The sequence below is a fragment of the Erinaceus europaeus genome, chromosome 2 (assembly GCF_950295315.1).
Source record: "Erinaceus europaeus chromosome 2, mEriEur2.1, whole genome shotgun sequence".
Taxonomy (NCBI): Eukaryota; Metazoa; Chordata; class Mammalia; order Eulipotyphla; family Erinaceidae; genus Erinaceus; species Erinaceus europaeus.
Genome location: NC_080163.1, coordinates 186,846,921 through 186,855,966, shown reverse-complemented (window position 1 = coordinate 186,855,966; position 9,046 = coordinate 186,846,921).

Here is a 9,046-nt window from a genome sequence, read left to right as displayed (position 1 = left end):
TAAAGGAAACTCATAACATAATATATAAAATGGTTAAAACGACAAGAAAAAATATTGGAGACTCGAACCAGGACAAGAGTCCAGCTAAAAGTCCTCCAGAGGGTGAAGCACAAAACAACGAGTTCAACATCCAAACATTAGCTAAGGAAATAATCACAGGAGTGAGTAAAGAATTTGAAAAAATTGTAATCAGAAATGCAGGAACAACAAATGAGAATATGGAAGAAAATTCTAATTATCTCATGGTTATTAGAGAGCTGAAAGCTGAAATCGCTGAGCTAAGAAGGCAACTAGCTGAACAAGCTAAAACAGTATCAGAGCAGGGCAACAAAATAGATGAACTCCAGAAAGCAGTAGAGGGCAGAGAGAATAGAATCTATGAGGCCGAAGACAGAATTAGCAAGATTGAGGATGAATTAGAGACAACTAAAAAAGAAGTAAGAGATCTCAAAAAGAGATTAAGAGATGCTGAAAACAACAACAGAGTCCTATGGGATGACTTCAAAAGAAACAATATACGCATTATTGGCTTACCAGAGGAAGAAAGAGAAGGAGAGGAAGAAAGCATTCTCCAGGCCATAATAGCTGAAAATTTCTCTAGTCTAGACAACACCAAAGACATAAAGATTCAGGAAGCCCAGAGGGTCCCAAACAGAATTAACCCAGACCTAAAGAGACCAAGACATGTCATACTTAGAATGGAAAGGAATAAGGATAAAGAAAGGATCCTCAAGGCTGCAAGAGAAAAACAAAGAGTCACCTACAAAGGAAAACCCATAAGATTAGCAGCAGACTTCTCCATACAAACACTACAGGGCAGAAGAGAATGGCAAGATATCTATCGAGTGCTCAATGAGAAAGGCTTTCAGCCAAGAATACTATATCCTGCTAGACTGTCATTCAGACTAGATGGAAGCATCAAAACCTTCTCAGACAACCAACAGTTGAAGGAAGCAACCATCACCAAGCCTGCCCTGAAAGAAGTTCTGAAAGGTCTCCTATAAACAACCAGACCACCACAAATAGGACATATATCAAAACACTCTAAAACTCTACAAGAATGGCGTTAAAATATCTTCAATCTTTGATATCAATAAATGTCAATGACCTGAATTCACCTATTAAAAGACACAGAGTAGGAAGATGGATCAGAAAACACAACCCAACAATATGTTGTCTACAGGAAACTCACCTAACTCAACAAGACAAACACAGACTTAAAGTGAAAGGATGGAAAACTATCATACAAGCCAATGGCCCACAAAAAAGGGCAGGAACAGCTATTCTCATATCTGACATGATAGACTTTAAAATAGATAAGATTAAAAAAGATAGGAATGGACACTACTTAATGCTCAGAGGATCAGTCAATCAAGAGGACTTAACAATTATTAATATCTATGCACCCAATGAGAAGCCATCTAAATACATCAAACTTCTACTGAAAGAGCTACAGCAATATATTAACAGTAACACAATCATAGTAGGAGACTTCAACACCCCACTATCTCAACTTGACAGATCATCCAGACAGAAAATCAGTAAAGACATAAGGGAGCTAAATGAAGAGATAGATAAACTAGAACTATTGGACATTTTCAGAGTCATTCATCCCAAGAAACTGGAATACACATTTTACTCAAATCCACATGGATCATTCTCAAGGATAGACCATATGTTAGGCCACAAAGACAGCATCAGCCAATTCAAGAGCATTGAAATCATCCCAAGCATCTTCTCAGACCACAGTGGAATTAAACTAACACTTAACAATCAACAAAAGATTAGTAACAGTCCCAAAATGTGGAAGCTCAACAGTACACTTCTTAACAACTTCTGGATCAAAAAGGAAATCAAGGAAGAAATCAAAATGTTTCGAGAGTTCAATGAAAATGAAGATGCAAGCTATCAAAATATTTGGGACACAGCTAAAGCAGTCCTAAGAGGGAAGTTCATAGCTATACAAGCACACATTAGGAAACAAGAAAAGGCACAAATAAACAGCCTGATTGCACATCTCAAAGACCTAGAAGAAGAACAACAAAGGAATCCTAAAGCAACCAGAAGGACAGAAATCACTAAAGTTAGGGCAGAAATAAATAACATTGAGAATAGGAAAACCATACAAAAGATCAATGAAAGTAAATGTTGGTTCTTCGAAAGAGTAAACAAAATCGACAAGCCTTTAGCCAGACTCACAAAACAAAAAAGGGAGAAGACCCAAATAAATCAGATAGTAAATGAAAGAGGAGATATCACAACAGACACTGCAGAAATTCAACATATCATGCAAGGCTTCTATAAACAACTATATGCCACCAAGCTAGAGAACCTGGAAGGAATGAATGATTTCCTAGATACCTACCAACTTCCAAAATTAAGTAAAGAGGAAGTGGATAACATGAACAGGCCCATCACAGCTAATGAAATTGAGACAGTTTTCAAAAATCTTCCCAAAAATAAAAGTCCTGGACCAGATGGTTTTACAAATGAATTCTACAAAACTTTCAAAGAAGAACTAATACCTCTACTATTAAAAGTCTTCCAGAAGATTGAAGACACTGGAATACTCCCTGCCAGCTTCTATGAAGCCAACATCACCCTGATACCAAAAGCAGACAGGGACACAACCAAAAAAGAAAACTACAGACCAATATCTCTGATGAACATATATGTGAAAATATTGAACAAAATTCTAGCCAACCGGATACAGCAATATATCAAAAAGATTGTTCATCATGACCAAGTGGGGTTTATCCCAGACATGCAAGGTTGGTTTAATATACGTAAATCAATCAATGTGATCCACCACATCAACAAAAGCAAGACCAAAAACCATATGGTCATATTAGTTGATGCAGAGACAGCCTTTGACAAAATACAACATCTCTTTAGGATCAAAAAACTATAAAAATGGGAATAGATGGAAAATTCCTCAAGATAGTGGAGTCTATATATAGCAAACCTACAGCCAACATCATACTCAGTGGTGAAAAACTGGAAGCATTTCCCCTCAGATCAGGTACCAGACAGGGCTGCCCACTATCACCATTACTATTCAACATAGTGTTGGAAGTTCTTGCCATAGCAATCAGGCAGGAGCAAGGAATTAAAGGCATACAGATTGGAAGAGAAGAAGTCAAACTCTCCTTATTTGCAGATGACATGATAGTATACATGGAAAAACCTAAGGAATCCAGCAAGAAGCTTTTGGAAATCATCAGGCAATACAGTAATGTGTCAGGCTATAAAATTAACATTCAAAAGTCAGTGGTATTCCTCTATGCAAACACTAAGTTAGAAGAAATTGAAATCCAGAAATCAGTTCCTTTTTCTATAGCAACAAAAACAATAAAATATCTAGGAGTAAACCTAACCAAAGAAGTGAAAGACTTGTATACTGAAAATTATGAGTCACTACTCAAAGAAATTGAAAAAGACACAAAGAAGTGGAAAGATATTCCATGTGCATGGGTTGGAAGAATTAACATCATCAAAATGAATATATTACCCAGAGCCATCTACAAATTTAATGCTATCCCCATCAAGCTCCCAAGCACATTTTTTAGGACAATAGAAAAAATGCTACAAATGTTTATCTGGAACCAGAAAAGACCTAGAATTGCCAAAACAATCTTGAGAAAAAAGAATAGAACCGGAGGCATCACACTCCCAGATCTCAAACTGTATTATAGGGCCATTGTCATCAAAACTGCTTGGTACTGGAACATGAACAGACACACTGACCAGTGGAATAGAATTGAGAGCCCAGAAATGAGGCCCCACACATATGGACATCTAATCTTTGACAAAGGAGCCCAGACTATTACATGGGGAAAGCAGAGTCTCTTCAACAAATGGTGTTGGAAACAATGGGTTGAAACATGCAGAAGAATGAAACTGAATCACTGTATTTCACCAAATACAAAAGTAAATTCCAAGTGGATCAAGGACTTGGATGTTAGACCACAAACTATCAGATACTTAGAGGAAAATATTGGAAGAATTTTTTTCCGCATAAATTTTAAAGACATTTTCAATGAAACGAATCCAATTACAAGGAAGACTAAGGCAAGTATAAACCTATGGGACTACGTCAAATTAAAAAGCTTCTTCACAGCAAAAGAAACCACTACCCAAACCAAGAGACCCCTCACAGAATGGGAGAAGATCTTTACATGCCATACATCAGATAAGAGTTTAATAACCAACATATATAAAGAGCTTGCCAGACTCAACAACAAGACAACAAATAACCCCATCCAAAAATGGGGGGAGGGATTGGACAGAATATTCACCACAGAAGAGATCCAAAAGGCTGAGAAACACATGAAAAAATGCTCCAAGTTTCTGATTGTCAGAGAAATGCAAATCAAGACAACAATGAGGCATCACTTCACTCTTGTGAGAATGTCATACATCAGAAAAGGTAACAGCAGCAAATGCTGGAGAGGGTGTGGGGTCAAAGGAACCCTCCTGCACTGCTGGTGGGAATGTCAATTGGTCCAACCTCTGTGGAGAACAGTCTGGAGAACTCTCAGAAGGCTAGAAATGGACCTACCCTATGACCCTGCAATTCCCCTCCTGGGGATATATCCTAAGGAACCCAACACATCCATCCAAAAAGATCTGTGTACACATATGTTCTTGGCAGCACAATTTGTAATAACCAAAACCTGGAAGCAACCCAGGTGTCCAACAACAGATGAGTGGCTGAGCAAGTTGTGGTATATATACACAATGGAATACTACTCAGCTGTAAAAAATGGTGACTTCACCGTTTTCAGCCAATCTTGGATGGACCTTGAAAAAATCATGTTGAGTGAAATAAGTCAGAAACAGAAGGATGAATATGGGATGATCTCACTCTCAGGCCGAAGTTGAAAAACAAGATTAGAAAAGAAAACACAAGTCGAACCTGAAATGGAATTGGAGTATTACACCAAAGTAAAAGACTCTGGGGTGGGTGGGTGGGTGGGTAGAATACAGGTCCATGAAAGATGATGAATGACATAGTGGGGGTTGTATTGTTAAATGGGAATCTGGGGAATGTTATGCATGTACAAACTATTGTATTTACTGTTGAATGTAAAACATTAATTCCCCAATAAGGAAATAAATTATTAAAAATAAATAAATAAATAAAACCACAACAATAAAACAACAAGGGTGACAAAGGGAATAAATAAATATTAAAGTATATATATAGGGGTGAGTTGATCTACTGATAATGCAACAACATGGATAAGTTTTGAAACAATTCAATGAGTAGAAACCCGACACCATAGAGCACATACTCAATGATTCCACTTACATGAAACTCTAGAAAAGAGTAATGTAATTTAACCTACAGGACTAGAGAGCAAGTCAGGGGTTACTTGAATTAACAATTAGAAGCATTGGGGACTGGGTGGTGGTGCACTTGCTTAAACACACACATTACCATGCACAAAGACCTGGGTTCAAGCCCCTGATCCCCACTTGCAGGGGAGAAGCTTCACAAATAGTGAAGCAAATACAGCAGGTGTCACTCTGTCTCTCCCTATTTCCCTCTTCCTTTCTTACTATTGAAATGAGGACAGCCTAGAATGTTCCTAGCTATCTCAATGGAATGCAAGCTCAGACTGAGAGGAATCTAGAGGTTATGCAGGCTCATGTGCTAAATATAAATAGATGTGGGTCCTAGGTCAGCTCGATGGGGTTTACAGTTTATAGTATTTATATACTTTTCCCATATTTGGGAGTTACTCTCTGTCCTGATCCAGCTCTCTAGTTCTATTCTCAACTCTGACACCATCTTCCCAGACAATACTTTTAGTCTACCTGCATGTTAGCTGTAGAGTTCAGCAAAAATTAATGAAGTCTATTTAGGCATATTTCAAGATTGGTGTCATGGTAGCATCTGTAACTTGGTGGCTGAAAAGCATTAAAATATAAAGCAGAACAAATTGTTTAATAATCAGGAACCAAAAGGTAAGAATATAGAAGGTGATATTTGGGGGTCTCCATTTTTGAAAAAGCTAGGAAGTCAATTTTTTAAATATTTATTTATTTTCCCTTTTGTTGCCCTTGTTGTTTTATTGTTGTAGTTATTATTGTTGTTCTTGATGTCATTGTTGTTGGATAGGACAGAGAGAAATGGAGAGAGGAGGGGAAGACAGAGAGGGGGAGAGAAAGATAGACACCTGCAGACCTGCTTCACCACTTGTGAAGTGACTCCCCTGCTTGGGAAGTGACTCCCCTGCAAGCCCCCAGCTCCCCACCTGTTGTCAATAACAACAACAATAATAACTACAACAACAAGGGTAACAAAAGGGGAAATAAATAAATATTTTTAAATGCTTTTAGAAATATTTATACACCTTTCTCATATTTGGGAGCTACTCTCTTCCCTGACCCAGCTTCCTAGGCTTTTTTCCAGCCATGACACCATCTCCCCAGACAATAACTTGGGTCCACCTGCATATCAGATGTAAGGCTCAGGAAAAAAAAAAAAAACCAGTATAGTGATAGGCCCTTTGGAATATAACTAAAATAGGCCTACTAACTATCTACAAAATGGAGACCCTCCCAAAGCTTCTTCTGCAATATTCCAACCTTTAGGTTCATGATTTGTCAACAATTTATTTGTCTTTATATGTTAACTCTTTTTTCAGAACACCAGGTTCCACATGCTAACATGATGTCAACAGTACTTCTCTGGACAGACAACCCCACCAATGTGTCCTGGAGCCCCACTTACCCAGAGCCCCACTCCACTAGGGAAAAAGATAGACAGGCTGGGAGTATGGATTGACCTGCCAATGCCCATGTTCAGCGGGGAAGCAATTACAGAAGCCAGAACTCCCACCTTCTGCACCTCAGAATGATCCTGGGTCCATACTCCCAGAGGGATAAAAATTAGGAAAGCTATCAAGGGAGAGGATAGGATGCGGAGTTCTGGTGGTGGGAATTGCGTGGAGTTGTACTCCCTTTATCCTATGGTTTTTGTCAGTGTTTTGTTTTTATAAATAAAATTAAAAAAAACAATAACACCGTGCCTCATCATCACTTTCTCTATTCCCCTTCCACCCACTCCTAGCATGCATGTGCAAGCGCACGCGCACACGCACACACACACACATACACACACACACATACACATACACACCTTTATTCACAAAAGATAAGATGCCTCTCATTCTAGATGAGGCAGGGTCTGGTGACAGCTCCTCATAGAGTGTCACAGGCTTCAACATCATAATGGCTGGGCCTCTGTAAGCTGTCTCCTCACCACACACTTTTGTCTAGTGACAACACACCAATGTTAGAGAATCTGAATGTGCTAAGTGCTAAGAGACAAGAGGACTCTGGTCCTTTGTGGCAGTAAAGCAGGGTCACACTGTAGCATAGTGGTATGGAAAGGGCATTTACACTGAGTTTGCAGGACAGAGTGACTTTCTGAGGGCTATTTAAGACAACACAGCCAGATGACTAAACACACTGTGAGAGGAGGCAGATACTGTGGGAGTTTAACTTTTTATCTTTTTTTAACTATCAGATAAGACAGAGGGAAATTGAGAGGAGAGGGGGGAAATAGAAAGACCTTTGCAGCACTGTTCTACCACTTGTGAAGCTTCCCCCCTTCAGGTGGGGACCAGGGACTTGAACCCAGGCCCTTACCCATGGTAATATGTTCAACTAGGTGAGCCACCACCTAGCTCCCAGAAGTTTGACATTTTATTTTTAAGCATTATTATTTTTTTTTTTTTAGGTAGGGGGAGGAGAGAGACCAGAGGACTGCTCAACTCTGGCAAAAGGTGGTGCTGGAGATTGAACCTTCAGCCTATTAAGACTTAGACATGGGGACCGGGTGGTGGCGCACCTGGTTGAGCGCACATGTTACAGGGCTCAAGGACCCAGGTTTGAGCCCCCTGGTCCCCACCTGCAGAGGGAAAGCTTTGCAAGTGGTGAAGCAGGGCTGCAGGTGTCTCTCTCCCTCTCTATCTCCCCTACCCTCTCGATTTCCGGCTGTCTTTATCCAATAAATAAAGATTTAAAAAATTATATATAAAAAAAGACTTAGACGGGAGTCGGGCTGTAGCGCAGAAGGTTAAGCGCAGGTGGCGCAAAGCACAAGGACCGGCTTAAGGATCCCGGTTTGAACCCCGGCTCCCCACCTGCAGGGGAGTCGCTTCACAGGCGGTGAAGCAGATCTGCAGGTGTCTATCTTTCTCTCCTCCTCTCTGTCTTCCCCTCCTCTCTCCATTTCTCTCTGTCCTATCCAACAACAACAACAATAATAACTACAACAATAAAACAACAAGGGCAACAAAAGGGAATAAACAAATAAAATAAATATAAAAAAGACTTAGACATGCAAGTTGTTGCTTTAACAGACTGAACCATCTCCTGACCTGAGTAGCCTTTCTATAAAAATGAATTTTACTGGGGGCTGGGCGGTGGCACAGCAGGTTAAACTCACATGGTACAAAGTGCAAGGTTTGAGCCCCCAGTTCCCCACCTGGAGGGGGGTCGCTTTACAGGCAGTGAAGCAGGTCTGCAGGTGTCTATCTTTCTCTCTTCTTCTGTCTTCTTGTCCTCTCTCGATTTCTCTCTGTCCTATCCAACAACAACGACATCAATAATAACAACAACGATAAACAACAAGAGCAACAAAAGGGAAAAAATAGCCTTCAGGAGCAGTGGATTCATAGTGCAGGCACGAGTCCCAGCAATAACCCTGGAGGCAAAACAAAAAAACTAAAAAAAAATTAATAATGAACTTTATTGCATGTTTACACAAGTAAGGCACCATTTTTTCAGAATTTTCATGCATGTGTGAATGCCTTAACTCAAAGTTGTCAGATAGAATAAAGTAAAATGTAATACAAATTTAATGTTGGGAGTCAGGCGGTAGCACAGAGGGTTAAATGCACATGGCGCGAAGTGCAAGGACAGGAGTAAGTATACCAGTTCCAGCCCTCTGCTCCCTACCTGCAGGTGTGTAGCTTCAGGAGCAGTGAAGCCGGTCTGCAGATGTCTATCTTTCTCTCTCCTCCCTGTC